Source organism: Ciconia boyciana, chromosome 3 (genome assembly GCF_034638445.1).
Source record: "Ciconia boyciana chromosome 3, ASM3463844v1, whole genome shotgun sequence".
Classification (NCBI taxonomy): Eukaryota; Metazoa; Chordata; class Aves; order Ciconiiformes; family Ciconiidae; genus Ciconia; species Ciconia boyciana.
The window spans coordinates 118,943,506-118,963,567 of NC_132936.1; the positions used below are offsets into that span (position 1 = coordinate 118,943,506).

Below are 20,062 nucleotides of genomic sequence, written 5' to 3' on the forward strand. Positions count from 1 at the left end.
TTAATGGCTATAACACAGTGTTACAAAGCAGAATCGTCATCTTACAGCTACCTCCCCCGTCCGCCAGATACGGCTGTCTACTAACTTGGAATATAACGCTTGGCATGAACTATGAGTAAATAGTGCTCTTTGCAGGATTTTTAAAGCTAGCTTAGTATGAAGGTCTATATTATCATCTATGCATATGCCTATCGACCCATGTTTTTCTTTCTTCAACCATGCATCTTTTTACACAAAACAGTGGCATAGGGTGCTAGCCTCAGGGAGGAGGAGAAGCCCCACACTTTTTTAAAATTATCCACTTCGTTAGGAATTGTCTTTCACTATTTAAAGTGTGTTTTGATGAAGAGGGATGGCTTCTCCTTTAGTATTCATATTTGCCATATTAATGATGACAACTTCTCCCAGACCAGAGGAGCGAGCAGCTTTGTTGAGTACCAGCAAACACCAACTAACAACTTTGTACCGTTCATTTCCTCTTCAAGTTCCCACCCTCCACAGAAAGAAAATTAACATATTTTCAGAAAACATGGGTTTCCCTCTCCACAGATTTTTTTTCTTTCAGACAAAGCCTGCACTTCTCTTTCTTGGGACCCGCATCTGAGAGAAGAGCTGAGCTCGAGACAGCTTGTGCAGCAGACCTGGAGTCTGCCCCAACAAGTGGGACACCCCCACTCATGAAGCACTTTTGGCTTTCCTCTCTGAATTGGTTTCTTTTTTTCCCTGCTCTAAACTCTTCGCCTTACCTTACATCTTTTCCCATCTGCTTGCCAGTTTCCTAAATATTATTGTTTTGTTTGCTTATATTTTATCTGCATCACTATTTTTCTTAAAAGTGCCTTCCCCCCACATTCTCTTTCAAAATTTCTCCGCTGCTCATTATCAGGCCTCATTGCCTCTAACACCTTGCTCCTGACCCTTGCCCTGGCTCAGCTGTCTTCTCCCTTCCCACTCCTCACTTTCCTTCTCCGCTTGCTCCCTTTTGCCCCCCGTTTCCCCTCTCCTGCCCAGGTCACCCTCTCCTCCCCGAACTGGGGCTCACTGCAGGCACCCGGCAGGGCTGTCCCCCTTCCCCCTTGCCCAGACGTCTTCCCATGAGCACAAAATACATACAGCAGCAGAGGGGCCTTATACATGTGTATCAAAGCTCGATCCACATAAATAAAAGCAAGTTGGTGACTAATTTATTTTCTCAGTATCTATTAAACACAGCTTAAACTGCCCTGGACATATTTAGGCTGGAAATTAGAAGAAGGTTTATAACCACGAGAAGAAAGACAGCCTCTCAGTAGGAGTAGTGAGGGCAAGAAACCTAAATGGTTTCAAGATGGAACTAGATAAGTGCTTGAAAGACATCAATATGATGTGGTTGCCTTCAACAGCAGGGGACAGGACTTGATGACTTAGGAAGTTCCTTTCAGTCTTAATTCTTATCTTCCTGTGTGGGCCAAACGTCACCCACAGCAGTCTGCAGATGAGCCCTATGGAGACGAGGCACAGGAAAGGTGGCCACAAGCCTCTGCCGGCTGCAGTCGCCTTCCCAGCTCCAGCACGCGGTTGCTTTGCAAACTGGGGTACAAAGGGAACTGGTAAGACTTGAGTACCATCATGAAGCACTCTAAAGTATGTTTCAAAAGGATGACAAAGTGCCCAGGCTGCTCAGACGTGAATGTAACATGCTGTAATGCCCTCTCTGCTTTTCCTCCACACAGAAGAGGACAGCAGCTAGGATCTTTTTTACCATTTCTGAAAAGTTGCCTGCCTTTGGTTGGGAAAGCTCAGGCTCTGCAGCAATCAAGGGATATTTGCTCCATGTATAAGGTTTCAGAGGAATTGACACACTGAACTATAAAGTAAAATTAAGCTGAAAAGCAAAATCCAACATCATCCGCTGGGTTCAGTCACATGCTTACTTGTACAGCGGCTGCAGAACGAGGGCTCACAGCAACAGCCTGGGCTCACAATTAACTGCAACCAAGCCAGAAGAGCTCGAGGAGGTACCTCCTCTCAGCTGAGCTGTCCCTGCCAGCAGTCCCCAGCACAAGTTCAAAATGTTGGCTTAAATCTTTATCAGAAGGTTGATTTTAGCATCTTCAGCACAAGAAATACAAGCTGATATATTTTGCCTTGAAATGGAGCTGGGCTCCCTTCAGCAGCTCAGCTGAAAGGAGGTAACTTGTTAAGCTGTTTTAGCTCACCTGCCCAAAATTGCTGCAGGTGTTAGCAGCTGGGGATGACATGGTCAGCAGTGATGCTCAGAGGGTGGGTTGACATCTGTGAGTCTTCTAAGACCTCCATAACACAACCCGCAAAGCCCTGTCAGACCAGCTCTGCCTGTCATTTATTATTTGTTCCTTTGCCTGCAGCTTCTTTTGAAGCTTTAAAAGCTTTTGTTTTTGATAGCAAAAGGATATTTGTGCCTTGCCTGTGGAAACGTCAGGCCCTGTATTGTTCAGTCCACAATAAAATGTGTGTTTCAGTTTGATTTATTGCTCTCAGTTTACTTTGCCTTAAGTTGGCAGCATTTCCTGGTTTGGATTTTGCTGATGGCTTTACAGTTCCTTTTTCTGTATTAGGGCAGCCAGTTTTATGTTTGTTATTCCAACTTCAGGACTATATTCAAAATGACTAGGAGTTGTAGTGTTTGAAATCTGATTATTTACAGCAATGCCTCTACTTGTGAAGGCATTTCCAGTAGAAATTGTCTGAAAGCGGACACATGGACTCAATTGAAGACATGTTTTTAAAGTTACTTGTCAGAGGAATGAATCCTTCTGGCCACTTCGGAGCTTTTAAGGGTTTGCTTTTTTATAGTCAAATTATATTTAGTCAAAAAACCAAAAAACCGCAACACCGAGCAGGTTTCAAAATGCAAGCCTGCCATGTGACCTGTCACCCACACCACCCAGTGCTGTCCTCTGTCTCCCTCTCCTGCCAGCTGAGCTGCATAAACAGGTCCATGAGCTCCCTATGGCCATGGCTGGCATGGGTTAGAGGCAAACCTGGCCAGCCCACATTCGCTTCTCCCCTGCCAATGTCTCTCAAAGTGTCTATCAGGTGCTTGCAAGCCTCCCCACAGCCCACACAGCACCCATGGATACAGCACTAGGCTGGGTGGATAAGATTTTTGTCCCGCTTCCCAAGCGAAATGTTTTGCCCTGTGCAGTTTAGTTTCCTACCTGCAATGCAGGAATGAAGGCACTGGGCTGCACGCAAATGCCTTGAGATCTGCAGCCTGGCACTGACATTTCTGAAGGAGACGAAGTGCCCTGAAATTCCACTTCAAGGCTCTCAAGTATGTCGCTGTATTACCATTACCTTCATAAATACAAAAGCCTAGATAAAATCTAATGAAACACAGCCAATGAGGTCCTCAGAAGAAAATAAGAAACTCAATGGAACAGCTGGCTGGATATAAGTCCAATAAAAATGAGGCATATGCAAAGTTTCCAGGCCAGCACAGGAAGATTTTCCTACTAAGACAATATACAGGATTACACCTTTCTGAAAACGTGACATAAAGTTCATTGAAGGAGGAGTATTTGTTGTTTGTCTTTATGGGCTTTGAATTGTTTGCCAAAGCTGTCTCTTCAAAGTACTATTCCCTCTGACTCCTGCTACAGTCAATGGGAATCAACAGGGCTGGGATGTAGGGCCCCTAGAGTGGAAACCGAATTTTGAAAGAGATTTTCATTAAAATAATCTTCACGCTGGCTGGCAAATTTCTGAAGTCATGGGACACACAGCCAGGAAAAGGCATAAATCCTTGGACACATAGATAGAGTGGCCGAAATTCAAATGGATACCAGAGTTGTCAAAACACTCCCAGCAGACTCGGGACAGAGCCAAACCAGATCTCCAGCCTTTTCACTCCCAGAGTGAGTGGATGGCGCAAGTCCTCACAACAAAAGTTCCCAAACTCTCAGAGTACTCATCTCCCAGCGAAAACGAACACCAGACCTACGCAGACCAAGATTCCCTTCAAGTATGGTTAGTCTTTAATAACTGCATCTGTCTTTCCTGAACAGCAACACTTTTCTGTGGACCAAGAAAAAGAGGAGGAGAAGCATGGTGGCAGGTGTACCTGCTTCATTTTCCATCCCCTTTTCTCAGCTGGCAGATTATGAACTACATGTCTTTTAACATTTGCTTTTGCTTTTGCTTTCTCAGTGACACAATAAACTTAAAGAGAAAATGGATAAAAGTATTCGAGCGATCCCCAAATATATTTCATGTCCACTTAAAAATATGAAAACATACTGCTTCAAGTCACAGAAAGCTGGTTTCACCACGCTGGTAACAAAACCTGCCATATCTAGACTGGCTTTAGAGCAATAGGTCTAGCTGCTTTCCTGGGGTTCTTTCAGTACAGATTTGATCAACAGGCCATAGCAACTCCTTTGAGTTATTTTATATACCACGCACAGTAAATCACCCGGAGCCAACATATCAATGACACAATTGACCATGATAGCTCCTTTGGAGCACTTATAGTTTATCACACCAATGGGGTTGTCACACACGCTTGCAAAGCCTATGAGATAAACACCTGTGTATTAAAAAATCCTTTACTGCACAAGCTCGTGGCCACTTTGGAAATGCTGTAAGTTCCTTTACCCTCATTAATTACCATCCAGTTAAGCATCTGCTTGACGAACTTCTAGCTGCACCATTCTGCCTGAGAAACTAAGATGGGATTATCTTTCTTTCTAACAGAGAATACTACCTTTAGAAGGATAAGGAAGTGTTTTCCGTTGTCAGGATTTATTATTTATTCTGTGGTCACATCTTGGGGTCATGAACGAGAGACTTCCTTCACTTGCAGTTGAAATCCTATCCTGAAGCATTAATATGCTGCTTTTTCACATTCCATGCTTACTGCTTAATTTGATTTCAAATGGTGTATGTTACTACGGTTCCACTGAAGTGAATGGAAGGAGTCCAATTTACACCATGTAAGAAGCTGGCTCCTTGCCACTGAAAAACAGGCAAGATTAAACTTCTCAGAAAAATTTTATCACCACACTCTAAGCCCTTGAAGATAACGTACCTAGTGACAAAACTGTAACTGTGTTATTAGGAACAGCGTGACACCCTGTGTGAAATCTGGACAACAGCATTTCAGAAAAGAACATGGGTCAACATTTTTGGTGTGTAACATTTGATACGAGATTGACTCGCAGATTTCCTTCAGAAAGTAGCTTAATTGGCACCGCTCATGAACACTTGCAAATCCTGCCCTGCAAAATTCCACCAGCTCTACCTGTTATCTTTCCATATCAGGCCATTTCAATCTATCATCTTAAATGCAGATTTCAGTGTCCAACTTTGGGTGCCCACTTTGAAGAAGCTGGACATAATCTCACACTTCATGGTCTGAAGCTTGAAACAAATGGCTGACAAATGTAAACATGCCATAAATACCACAGTCTATAATCTTGCCTTCCACTTTTATCGGGACTGTGGACAAGGAAAAAAGACCCCGGTATACTCAATACTAAATTGATACGCATTTATATTAACACAGTGGGAAGCTGAAACTCCAGGCCAAGTCGTTGTCTTTCTTAAGTAAAAGCATTGCATCAGCAATTCTGTTTACTCAATCCAAGACTGCTTTCATTTCTTGCTTGTTTTGCTATATATTTCTATTGAGGGAACACTTTCTCAGCAGCTTTTAGTCACTTCTTAAATGCATTTTATGAGGAGACAAAGTCAAATCACTATTACTTAATTAACACAATTGTGAAGACTTCACTCCAGCTACACAATAGCTCTCCTAATCTTGCAGAAGGATGCATGACTTCATTATTGAGTATATTGTTTCCCATAAACATATAAAACCCCTACAATAACAATCCCATCAGCTGAAATGAAGTTATCTGAGAACAGAATTAAACTCTAAATGACCCTTTGCTCCACTCCATAGACCCCTATTAATAATTCTAATCTAATCAGTGTGGATAAATGTACTGTTGCAGCCTATGCCAGGCACTCTGCCAGGAGGTCCTACTGCAGTCCATCTGAGTCATTCCAGCCCAGAGCTTCTCTGGAGAAGACGCATCCTGCATGGAGAGGCCACTGGCTGACTTCCTCTTTTGTTATCTTTTAGTGGCAAAGTCATGTCCTTGTAACTGATAGACACTTTTCTTTGTAAATAACCCTGGAGTGACTGATAGAGCTTTTGCCAGACAAAGCCTGTAAATAGCTAGGCATTATTCATGCCAGGCCTGAGAACACTGTGTCATGGCTGACAAATTTATGGTAGATATGAGCTCACCTCTTCCATAAATATATACTTTCCCAGCAAATTCATCACATGTTTTAATGGCCCCATACTGAATTTGTCAGCTGTCTGTCCCTGCACATTGTTTCCTTTGGATTCCTGTCAAGGATTGTTTGTTAAAATCATCTCCCTCTTCCATCCTTCAGCTGCTAGCCCCAGGAAAGATCAATGATGACACATCTATTGATAATATTTTATATTCAACTATTTGGGTCATAAATCATTTTAACAATGCTGGTATGTTTATTGAGTGTCTGCTGGCATTGCAATTATATAGAAAGTGATGTCACCCTAAATCTTGGCTTTGTTGGATTGCTTTTTATTTCTTCCTTCCCACTCCCACCCTACTTCATAATTAAAATATGTCACACTTTATATTTTTGCATTCCCACTTTAGAAGCAGTGAGAACTTTGGCATTTTAGAGAAGGTGTGGAGTCCCAGGGCCTCTGTCTCCCATTAAAACCAAATACGCAAAAGTATTTCCCAGCAGTACGTGAAGACACTGCTTCAAGTCTGCACAGGTCCCTGACAGAAAGCAGGATGGAAGGAGGGAATGACAGAAGGGCACCACTTCTGCTCTCTACCCTGACTCAGCAAGTTGAGCAGAGGACCCTTCTCCAAGCCCTGCACAGCTGGCTCTGTCACCAAAGTCAAAGGGGCACCTCACGTGGGAGAGGAGTGGAGAGAAGATACTGAAACTTTGCGGTCATCAATCCTGCAAGAAGACTCGGACAGGTTGAAAATCTTGCCCCCAAGCCCTGTCCTGCATGCATACTCAGCAAGATCTTCTCCATTTCATGCAAAACACTCCACCTGCAGATCTTTATTTCAGATGATTACCAGGAATAATCTAGAAGACTAAAAAAGTCGCTCTTACTCCAGGTTTTGCAGTTTCCCTCCCTGCACAGCTGCAGCTCCAGGGACTCCCAACTGTTGCCCTCCATTGCACAGAGGGAGCTGACTTTACCGTTCAGCTCCATACATTATTTTGCCTTTTAATTCATGACCACAACATTATGCAGTTACAACATTTCTAAAAAAAGATCTAGGGTTTTGCAATTCATTTAAGACTGTTTTCCTCCTTAGCGAGCTTCTGTTATGTGTAACCAAAGGGAAGAAAGAGAAAGCAAGAGAGTGTTGGCCAGCAGGAAAAGTCACATTTGTTCCTTGAATGCATGTCATCATTCATTAGAGAAGACTTGAAAGTAGAGTTTCTCCCAAAAGCAGACAGCAGGCAGGATTTACACTATTTCATCAACCTGCTAATTTTAGTGGCTGCCTTTTTTCTTTTCTTCTTTTCTTTTCTTTTCTTTTCTTTTCTTTTCTTTTCTTTTCTTTTCTTTTCTTTTCTTTTCTTTTCTTTTCTTTTCTTTTCTTCTCTTCTCTTCTCTTCTCTTCTCTTCTCTTCTCTTCTCTTTTCTTCTCTTTTCTTCTCTTTTCTTCTCTTTTCTCTTTTCTTTTCTTTTCTCTTTTCTTTTCTTTTAAATCCTGTAAAGATATAGGAGGAATGATCTTGGTATGTGTGAAAGATTTTTATAAATGCATAAACACGAAGGTGATAAAAGCCTGAAGTGGTTTTCATTGGGATGCATATTTTCCTTTATGTACCAAGATACACAGAGCTGATTTTGTCATTACCAGTGATGGGACACACCTCTTAAAATATGTTTCAAATATGCAGCCAACTACCTCTGAGGTGTCCCACTAATTTGAAACTTTTATGATCTGCCTTCACAAGCCTATAAAACTGGACAAGAACTCTGATGAGAATTTCAGGCCGTATAGAAGTATATTGAGAATAACAGTTTTTCCTGTGGTATACTGGCACATCAACATGTAGATTTAACCTTTCTCATGGCTTTCCAGAGCGTACTGCTTCTAAGGCCAGATTCAAATTTCATTTATCCCAGTATAATTTCACTGTGTCAAAAGATATTACTTTAGATCTACATAGACTGAAGCAAGAACACAGCCTGGTCCTTGATTTCAGCTAGTCATGGGCCCAAAAAAGAAGAGCAGATCTGCCAAAAGGGGAGATATTTAGAGCTGTAGCGAAATCTGGATTGTGCTCTGGCTTCTGGGTTTGCGAGGGACGCAGATACATTTACTATTTGGATTTCAGAACATATCTGAAAGTCTTAGGAGAACAAGTACCACAGACAAGCAAAAATTCCTGGCGGATAATTGCACTTTTGCTTTTGCAAGTTGCCTTGTTCACCCTGTAAATGTTTGAATGAATCTTGGCTGAGTCTCAATTTTTTTAACAAAACCCCCAGACCAGACTACTTTCATATGTTCTCTGGCTTTTTGCAAACATTTTATGGTTTCATAACTCTGAAAGGTATTTTCCTGTTTCCAGTGCTTCCATTTTCCTTAGCACTGAAGGCTGAGATACCTTATATCCTCTTCATCTTTATCATAATGGAAATTCTGGTAAAGAGGGAAGTCAAGCCTTTTCCATTGGGAATAGAGAAGAAATGCACGACTTAGAAGGGGCTTAGCCTAAATTTGACTGAAGTCAAAAAGAAACTCTCTGACTTTTCTGGCCTCCAAACAACTGTACATTCCATTATAATGACTGCAGGCATAAATCAGCCCTGAGTTATGCCTGTCAGATAACCCGCTAGATACCTGCTTGGCCCCATTTGCATTCAACAACCTAACTTATTACACACTCTTCAGTACCTTGTGTATATAGATAGATGACAAAACTTGATACATAAAAATATAATAATCATGGTTTTCACTCTAAATTGCATCTCCCGCTGTTGTGTGCAAGCAGAGGCCAAACATTCCTATCTAAGGTAGGCTCTTAGATCTGATTGAGTTGCTAGGCACTGTGAAGATATGGTGGGGACCAGGCAGATCAGGGGTTCAAAATGCCTCAGAAAAGGTCACGGGTCCACGTAACTTTGGGCAGTTAACCACAGCACCCACTTCAGAAGCCTAAATCATTTTAAACTGCTTTTACGATCGATGAAGAGTCATGGCTTTTTCCATGATGGTGATTTATTCTAGTTGAAACCCACCCGTTCTGTTCCCATTATAGAGGTACCTGGGATTTACGCACACCTTGTAACTGCAAAATGTGAGATGGGGTGAGTCTACACGTACGCAATTGTCAAACACAATTTATCGGGATATTGATGCCTAATTATGTGTAATGATTAGAGACACCTATTGCTTCATCAGGTTGCCTTTAGAAATGTAGCCCTAAATGTTCAAATCCGTTTGCATACAGGGTCTTGTACTGCTCAGAAAGAGGACGCTGCTTTTCCAAAGGGTCTTTGAAAAAAAAAAATCACGTGGATGCCAAAGTTTGGTTCAAACTCACTTTTAGGTACATCCTTGGCTCCATTCTCACAGAGACGATAATCAGGAGCCGATATACTCGTGCCCATTTAAAATCTGGCTGAATCAGGAACAGGCCCAGTACACTTATCTAACAAAATAAATTGAAAAGCATGAAGAAAATTGTTAACAATGATGATATATCCTTGCAAGTATATTTGATATATTATTTGGCTGTCTTTATTATCAGGGGAGCACAAATGTCTTGCTCACCACAGATTCCAGAATATTTCAAGGATGAATGGGGTATTGTGTTTGTTTTTTGTATTTTTGGGCAGTATCCTGTATGTAGTCATAGCAAACCCAATTCTCCAAAAGACTGTGAGAAACTTAATTTCCCCAGCAATTGTTTATATCCATTTTAGCTTATTCTGCTAAACTTTTCAGTACCAGTTGGGGTTTAGAAATTCCTAATGCTTTTGCACTTTAAAACATAGGAGTGACTGGGAGGAGGGGATTCATTCCCACATTCACTTAGCAATAAACCAAAGCATGTGCACTTGTATGATACTTTTGCCAATTCCATTATTTTATATACAAAATGTCATTACGTTCCAAAGTATTATCATTTCCTTTTTTTCCCAGACAGTGACTGTCTGTAACACGCTGTTTTGGAAGGGCTCCCTCCCAGATTCTGGGTATTCCTTCACTTACTTACAGAACTGTTTCTCACCACAAAAACAAAGAAGAAAAAAAAAAAAAAAAGGCAGAGTGTTGGAAATCCAGGCATATAAAATCCAAGGGCATTGGTCACCTATTAGCTTTAGCTTAATTACTGATCTTGACTTGTACATTTTCCCAGGAATAACGCTTTAGAGGAACTGGCTATCTTTATACACTGGGTTATTTTATGGATCTCAAACAACTGCTTATGAATGGGCTTTTCCAACAGGACGCAAGCTGTGTTTGATTTAACTCGATGTATATTTATGTGACAGAATCTAACCAAGTTGGACTTTGTGCCATAACCATAATGTTTGCACAGTTACACCTGGGGAGGAAAGCCCTCCCACTAGAGTACTGACAGGATGCCAGTGGCAAGAAAGTTTACATAATAAAATCATGGTTTAAAGGATTTATACATCTGTCAGTAGAACAGTGATGACATTCCTCATTTACAAGCATGGTACACAGCTTTGGCTGTGAGTAAAAGATTAAGGATAAGGCCAAATAAGAGCCCCTGTAGACAGATAATGTGTTTTATTCCATGCCCCTTTCCCTCCTCCAGCAAGGATCCTGAAGGGCACTTTGCTGGGAACCTGTCTTCTACATGGCCTTCTGGATGTAGACATGAGTGTGTTCTTCTTGTCATCCAGCATGGCCAGATGTGAGCTAGTTCACACAGAAACAGCAGCCACAGAGCGGTGTTTACCATGGCGCTGGGCCCGTAAGCACTGCAAAACACTCCTTACTGCAGTCAGTGGCTTCCACACATAATTTGGCGTTCTCCTTCCCCGCTTTGCTCTCTCCCTCCCTTGATGGCCAAGATTTGCAGCCCTGGGGAGCAAGAGGAAGGTGACGGAGCCACAGGAAGGCACAACTTATCTCTACCTTGGCACCAACATCAAGGAGGCTTGATTTTCAAAAAAGCATAGAGCAAGAACAGCCCACACTGACTCCAGTGCCTGAACACAGACCCAAGAGCAATGTTGAAGGCTCCTGGCTTTGAAACTCTCGGCTAGAGCTGATGTCCCTTCCTTCATCAAGCTCCTGTCAGACCCCTATGGCCAGCACAGGCATCGGTGCACAGAGTGTCAGGAATACACTGGTTTTCTTCTCTCCCAGCTGCCAAGGAGAGTGCCAGAAACAAAGCTACTTGGAGGGGCAGAGGATGGAGAGCAGGAGCTACAGACAGAAAGAAGTCAAGGAAAAGGCTGTTCAGTTTTCTTACTGAATGAAAGTGTCAGGCAATAAAAGAGGGATGTAGGAAAGCACTGTGACTCACTTGACTGGCCAAGCTCTTCTGAATCACCACCTTGGGGAGGTGAAAATTAGCACTGCAGGAGCTCAGGGAAAACCCACCTGGCAACCCAGCTCACTTTTTAAATGGTAAAGTAAAAGCGTCTGATGCTTTCAAACCCTCGTAGCCAAAAGAAGGATGGGGAGGGGAGAGAGAGTCCAGGAACCTGGAGCAACAGAGCACAGCAATGGCAAGGGGGACAGTGCCGAGATTATGCTGCGGACTTTCTTTCTTTAATGGATCCCTTCCTCGTTCACCACGAGCAAGGCAGCTGGCACGTGGTATCTGGGAGTGCAGATGGATCAGCAATGTCAGACATGCAGCTGTGCATATTTAACACACAGGGATCTTATTATCTATTTGCTGGCTAGCCAGAAGCAGGCTGATTTTGGAGGCGATTGCTCACAGTTGTAGAGAGAGAAAAATAGAGAGTAGTCCACAGTCATTAATCTTACACAACAGGCTGCACAGTGTTAGAGCCAGAACTGCTACTCTCCTGCATCTGTCCCTCCCACTAGCCCTAAATCACTGCTTCTCGACTCCTCTCCATTACCGAGAAGAAAATTGTCTGGGTTGGAATTAGATACCACAACAGCACAAGCAGCCCTGCTGCACGAAACGGCTGCTACAAATTTTTACCGGTTTCAGGTCTCTAACAAGCCTTTGGTCTTACCATTGACCAGCCAGTGGGGAAAAAGGAGAAAAATGGAGCGTTTTGATGCTAGTCATTGCAATTTTCAGGTTGGGAATCAATTTCAGGCTCACAATAAGGCCCTCTTTTGTGGAGCTCTTTTCCAGTACAACTTGATTGGCACCAGAGGCAGAGGTACGCTGCACATACAATCATTCACCCCTCACTAAGCAAAGTCATAAGGTTTTAGGTCTTCATTTAGCAATGCCCCTAAAACACATGTCTGATTTGATGCATGGGAAACTGTCCTACTTGTAGTTCATTTTAAAGTTCAGCCCATCTTTAAAAGCTTTGCTGAACCACAACCTAAGCGCTTGTGCGAGCTTGAGCCCATGATCACACTCCAGTTTTTCCTTTCCCCTTACGTTGGAGGCAAAATGGGATATTTCTCAAAATAAGCAACTGGCAGCAATGTTCTCGAGGAGGGGAGACTCAACAAAGAGGCTGAAGTCTTTCTGTGTGTGTAATACACAGGGAAGAAGTAATGCGAGAGATCTGCAGGGCTGTCTATAGGAATAACAGCCAGTGGAAATAAACTCATGAACGGTAAGTTCTGCCTCCCAATACCAAATAGCAAAATCAACCCACTTGCTGTAAGTTCAGCTAATTTCCAGCCGATCAAGCTTGTATGCTTTGGGAAGTGTGTTTTAGGAGATATAGCTTCTAAATCACCTGCTTACTGAGAAGACCATGTTTGTCTGAATGGTAACCAGCCATGTCAGATTTGTGGTAAACACCTACGCAAGTTCAGATGACACATTTTAAAATAAAGAGTGCTGAATTGTAAGATATTTAACTTCTCTGTGTCAAGTGAAAGGTTTTGGTTTTTTTCCTAATGTGCAACTGGATATAGAAAAAATGTCTCTACCAGGAAACAGCAGCAGGGGTGAAGAGACAAGCAGGTTTTGTAAAATGGTTGCAGTCCTGAAAACATTCAGGATGTTTTCCAGTATCACTGAAAAGCAGAAACCAGCCATACCTAGAGGAAAACCCTCCAAAATTGAGGGGACGAAGGGGTGGGGAGAAGTCAAGAACTTTGCAGCTAGAAGTGAGACGCTTTCAGTGGAAACAGGCCACTTTGAAGAAAAAGAACAATTTATACATTAAAAATATGTGTAATAGTAGGTAGACCACTTGCAGCTATTTGAACCTTCTCAGTTTTTTAATTGCAAACTTGTCCCATTACACGCAATGTAAAAGCAAAAGCCTAATCTCCCAGTAAACACTTACAATCCTAACTCTGAAATAAAAATTATTACACAGAGAGAGAAGTGCAGCAAGAGACTCTGTGCCTGTGAAGAGAGGAGGCCTTAAGCCATGTTCATCCGTGAAACAACAGAACTTTTGTGATTTCCCTCAGCTGCCTGCAAAACACCCACCTGCCTTATCAAGACTGAAACTCAGCATCACCAGAAAGGCAGAAGGAAGAGTGACAATAGCTGACAGATGTAAGGAAGGTGCAATGAGGAAAAGCTTTACTAAACGAAAAACTAGCTTGAAAATAGCAAAAATAAAACCGCAAGGACTTTGTATGGAAACTGAACCAAGAAGAAAGAAGATGAGGGTTTCGAGGGATTGAAGCAGCCCCTGACAATGGCAGTCTTTTCCTGGACTCCAGGAAAAGCTGGCCTCATTGAAAAGGATGTGATTAAATAACTCAGACTTTAATGAAAGAGATTATGTTTCACTAGAAAGGAGCAAAGTCTCTGAAAGACTCCTTATCAGCCTATACTGCACAATGAAGAAGAGGTCAGATTCAAGTGGTACATTAGTCAAATAATACCATCTGAACATTTACTTTCAGCTCACTCTTTTTGATGAAGGCCACGGCCAATAATTACTAATGGATAAGAAAGGTTTATTTGATGGGGACCTGACATTCATTACAGCAGATGCTGGCATGGTTAATTGATCAGAAGGATAGTAAATGAAAGAGTTACACTAAAAATAATGCCGTTAACGGAGTGATGTAAATGTGCTATTGGTCAGCATCATTTCATAATTAGGTCACTTAGGGAGCCTTTTGGGTCATTGATGGTGGAACAGCAGCCAAAACCACCAAATATGCCTGCTGTGACAGATGCCCAAGTTACTGTTGTGCATAAACACTACAGGTGCTTGGGAAGAAACAAACCTTAGAGCCTATAAATATTTTAGCCATGGCAGATGAATAATAAATTGGTGAGAACAACATAGTGACATGAACTCATGTGAAACTTTACCACACACTGTGAACAATATGGCCAACTGCATTAAAGCAGGACATTTTTAAAAAAATCCTTAAGAGCTGGTCATCAGTCTTCTTGATCCTGTTTCACAGCTGCCTAGAAACCAGTAAAATCAGAAATGCCGGCTCTCTGAATGAAGTAAAACTAGAAGAATCTGTTTCTGTACTAGTGTTCATCAGCTGCTAAACTTGCAGGGAGTGAATATGGCAGCCCCATGCACCAGAGCTGATACAGGTAAGGGAATAACAGTGATGGAAGATGCACACCAGCAAGAGTAACAACGTTCAAATACGAAGCGGAAAATTAAAAGCCTATATCACCCACATCTTTTCAACTTCTTCCAAAGAAATAAGGTCACAAATATTAATTTTTACTAAAAATCAACACAATTTAAAAACGCCCAAGAACTTTCATCCTCAGACTTGGAGCATGCAGATAAAATGGAACTTAAACCTGAACCAACCCAGTCCGTTTTTATGTTACAAAACCAAATTACTACTAATGAAGTCCTGGCAAAAACAAATCATCCCTGATTTTCCTATTAAAGAAAGGAATTTCAGAGCCCCAGGGCATGGGTAAAATAGATCTGAAATCCATATCACTCTTCTCATCTTAGCTTCTTCCAAAGCCAAACCTGAACATCTGTATTCTTACAACAGCCACCACCAATGCCATTAGAAATAAAGAACATGCCGACTCTGAAATGATAATGAGACTTAACCACACACTCAGGGTAAAAAATAATCTCCCTCCCCAACTGGAAAAAAATTCCATTCTGCCAAATTGATCACCAATCAATTTTTGTCTGTGCCAAAAAGCATACTGAAATTAGTCTGAGCCTTTCTGCTGCCTCTGCCTGGCTTTGGATCAAGCTTGTCCTGACCAAAACCAAATTCGCAGAAATGAACAACAGGTAGATGACAAAGACGTCAAGCAGAGGAACATAATTATAGGGACTTTTCAGAAATCATTACTTAAGCCAAATGCTTTTTTTCCCTCGCTTTCAGATTATAACTCACTGATTTACATTGGAATATTATTTAATTAGATCAGCACCAAATGACTCATCGTATTTTGTCATTTTAATGATTCTTTATATTTCTCCAGTTTGATGGGTTAATCATTGCCTATCACAGTTTATGGCCTCTATCTTCTTTATTGTGTTTTGCCTCCCATCAGCTATCCAAGGTGATGTGAACTTTGTGCTATTGACTTTTCTCACTCCTCTGGGGAGGTTGTCATGGAGAATTAAGCTATTGACAAACCAACAGCCAACGCGCTGAACTCCTTCCTGCACGTCATCGTTAGGAATGTGGGAACCAGCCAACTTTCGGGTTGTGCAGAACCAAGATGTTCCACCACATAAAAGAAATCCCAAAAACCTACATATCAGAATCTGCTCATTTAAAGCTCTGCAAATCTGGAGTAAAAGAAGGATTTCATCCTGTAGTTTAACAAAGTCTTTTTAGAAAAAGTTCAGGCAGCAGAATTAAATGAATGAATTTCAGACTTCCGCTGATAATTTTAATCTTCTCAATAGACACAGTTGTTGTTTCCAGAAGCTGCTGTCTTCATTAGGTGTGACTGAGCAAATGAACTAGGCAGAGATAATTAATACAGTGCTAACTGCAAGAAGTGATAAATAACAATTATTTTTCAAACGCACTTAATAAATCTTAACTTGCTCCTTTTTCTTCTTATTATTCCGAAATGTGGGAATTATTCTTATCATCTAGATAATTAGTCCATCAAAAATATCTAACTTGTGAGTCAGAACAGTATCACTCCTTAACATAGAACCTCCCATTACTATATAAAAGATACAAATTGATACAAAAGATTTCTGCATGACTAGAAGGTAAAAAACAATGACTTATTTACTGAGATGTGATAACTGAAATGGAGATTTATTCTGGTTCATATTTCAAAGGGTGCCTTCCCCTCTTTGTTGGCCTGATCTGCTAACAACTTTTGTGGATATGGAATTCAACTGCAGGTTCAGTTTTAGTTTGTTGCATTGTGGATTTGTCCAGGGGCAAATGTTATTCCCAAGCACACCTCTGCTTAACTGAAAATAGGTCTCTTAATGTACCATTAAATATACCTCCTTGTGCTCCCCCCTTGAATGTTTTCTCAAATTTTAATGAAAATGTAATTTCAGAAATGCTTTCTTCCCAAAGCTGTTCCACTGCCAAGTAAGAAAAATAAGTCCAGCTTCTTGTTGCTGTGGTCGTTGTCAGAGCAGATGATGAGCCAAGGAACTTGCACTATATGTTCTATTTCCATTCCCCAATGGAGAGCTTTAGATAAGCTCCTCCAACCAGGGTTATGGAGATAGTGCCAGGAAATGTTGTGGGAGCTGGAGGGAGTGCTAGACAGTCTAGAAAAGCAAAGGAAAAAGCTCCAAATTCAAAACTGAAGCTTTGCAGATCCAAGTCAACTCCCTGTTTTTCAATGGCATAATCTACTGCTTAACTTCAGACTTGCAATATGAAAGTATTCAGTTCTCTATTTGCTTCTCCCTAGCGCTGGTTATGCCAGAACTCACCCTTTTTCCTGTTTTAAGTTAGCTGCAATCTTGCACTGTCTCTTGTTTCATGTCAACTGATAAATCAGTCAAACGATCAGATCACTTTTTTTTTAATGAACCAAATTTACTTTTTGACAGCTGTGCTCCATCCCCTCCTCCTCTTTTGCAGATTGCAAATACACTTAAATTATTACTGTTACAATAATGCAAATCCAGTAGGAGTGAGACCCCTGAGACCTTGCATCAGCCAGCTCTATTAATTAAGCTATATGGTGCCATGCAGTGAAAACTTAAAGCTTGTCATGGTTGTGACCTCTATGAAAAGAATATGACTTTTAGAGTAGGTTTTACTTTAGACACTAAAAATTAGCAGTCTAAAAATAAGGCAAGCCAAGCTGGTAATCTGCACTCCCAGAACAGTACATGCAGACAAAAAAGGCCCTTCCAGAGAAAATCTCATGCGTCTAAGATAAGCCAATGACCCACCAGTCTGGTATATCTCCAGGAGGATTAATATTATTATCGCTATTATTGTTATTTATTTTTTTTTAACTCAGTAGCTCCCCCAGAAGTGTCGCTAGACTGAGTGGTCAGCATTAGCTGGGAACCCAGTGTCAGACATGGAAGCAATCAAGGCACAAGTGCATAGGTAGGATAAACTTGGTGACACCAACCTGTTATTTTCCTTTTTTCATTAAGAGAAAAGAGAGTCTCTTTTTAATAAGCAGCTCACCAACTTCCCCTAGTCGTGCTCTCCATCCATTTTGTATTTATTTCTCTTTCCTTATTCCATTTCTACATTCCTCCACCCTCTTCCTTCCTCCTCTGCTCACAATATTCACTCCTCCTTTTCCAATAATTATCTCCTGCACAAATATAATCTCTGAATTTATTTTGTCAAAACCAAAACAACCCAGATGCTCTGAAAAATGTTTGAAGAAGTTCTTACATGAAAAAAGTAAATGAATGAACAGAGTCTGAGTAGGAAAAGGAAATAAAACTAATGAGCTGCATGACAAACATTGCCCTGACCTCTCTGAGTACATCCCTTTGCCCAGACTGATCTATAAGAAGTCCCATGGAATTACCAGGGGAATGTTTTCATGGCACTTTCTGTATCAATCCCTCACCCTGCCTCCATTCTGTTTCTCCATACTCTCATCTCTCCAAGGCAGTGCCCATGTGCTCCTAAGCTTGCCCAAAACTGACAGCAAAATGGGACTCTGAATTTATGGAAGGCCATTGGAAGCAAAGACTGCTCAAATCCCCATGAGAAAGTCTGATGTTTTGATATTGGCTTTACTCCTGAACTAGGGTGAAAAAATCAGAATATCTTCTTGGAGAAAATTCAGATTTTATTATGTGAACAGGAGTCTCAAGACTCTCTGTGAAAATACAGCTGCAAAAGAGACCCCCACAGAAGCTGGGGGGTGCAATGCAGGAGAGAAGAGAAATGTGAATAACCCAAAGCAACAACTGCCAGGAAGTCAAAACAACCAACAGCCCCTTTTGACTCCAAAATCTCTCAGGATGTGCAAGGGTTCAAGTAGAGCCACAAGCTAGCACTAATCTGAGCTGAAAAGAAACACATCGTTGGACATATGCAAAATTCAAACAAAATCAGTTTTCCTTCAGATTCTTCACTGAGACTTTTAAACCAGAAAAAACTGTTTTCTGATACATCAGCCCACTCCGATAAAGAAATACCACATTTCACAAAATCCCACAATGTGAAGTCACATCTCCAGTTTATGTACAATGCAAATACAGCATCCCCAAATCCAGCAGCCCTGAGGGGGCATGCTGCTGTGTGGATCCATGCAAGATCCAGGGGAAGGGGGATGGAGAGACTCTCCCATCCGCTTTGGATGACAAGTTGTGGAAGTTTCCAAGTTTATTAAAAACTCTCCTTCAAAGGAGCACGTGAGCCCTATCTCACATCGAAGTGACAGTCTTCAACTGACTTCTCTGGGAGTTGGTCAGCCCCAGATCTGTGCTTATTTAAATGAGCATACACACAAAGAAAGTATTCAACTGTCTTCTTTCATGTATGAAATAATACATGGTAAAAGACCACCATTACCAAATGGATTCATCTGTCCCTTTCACTTACTAGTCAGCGCAAATCTAAAGCCTTCATCTTCACCCCTTTGACCTACCCTGTGGGTTTGTCTCTGTCTTACTATTTGGAGAAGAAGGGACCCCTGATTAAGAAGTATGTTGGGACATCGGTCAACAGAGAGACAAGGGTCTCGTTTCCTCCTGCATTAATATCTCGCTAGTGTTAATTGCAGTTATGGGTGAATAGGCAATATTGGAGAACAGAGGATGTGAGTGCTTTGCCATTACTGATTACCTCACATCACGCATTCAAAATGAATTTGCTTGTCCCTGCAGTCCTTGGGTCAGAGAAAAAACATACTAGGAGGAAAAAAGGCTGTTGTTACTGACAGCTGCTCTTCAAAGGTCAAGGATTACAATAGTTGGAGCACTGCAGGTCAGGGCTGATGTGAACCACACAGAGAAACTCTTCTCGCTCTCCCTCCAGCTTGGCTGTAACGAATGTTATCTGTCCCTCTCTCTTTATAAGCTTTGAATTCACATTAAAAAAAAAAAGAAGGAAAAATAAAGCAAATAAAAAATATTTACAGTGTAATCTCTTCTCTGCACACACCTCTTCCAATCAGGCAGCTATGAAAGCTGTCCTCCTGGCAAGATAAACTATCATTTTTTAACAAGGTAGATGGATGCCTTCATACATTTTTAAGCTTGGGACAGGATATATTTTGTGGTTTATTTATAATGACATCAATTACACTTGCTCCTAGGTAATAATTCACTCCTTTATAATTATTTATGAGGTGATTTTTACTTTTTTGAAAGTTTTATGTTTATTGATGTGTTTGGTTAACGAACACTTAAATGACATGGTCAGTTGCTTTGCAGGACGCTGGAGAACAGCAAAATCAATATGTTCTGCACCTGAGAACAATCTTCTTAGTTTTGTAGTAATGATTC

At 41.3% G+C, this 20,062-nt stretch overlaps 1 long non-coding RNA gene across 2 annotated transcripts in view; it reads right to left on the minus strand.

Moving 5' to 3' along the window:
* Positions 1–9,680: 9,680 nt before the first annotated feature.
* The window catches only part of LOC140649280 (uncharacterized), a 158,420-nt gene continuing 148,038 nt past the window's right edge, over positions 9,681–20,062 (minus strand). For both annotated transcript variants that reach the window (XR_012041554.1, XR_012041553.1), the window contains exon 3: positions 9,681–9,726. This is a non-coding gene — a long non-coding RNA (uncharacterized lncRNA). The remainder of the gene's footprint in view (positions 9,727–20,062) is intronic.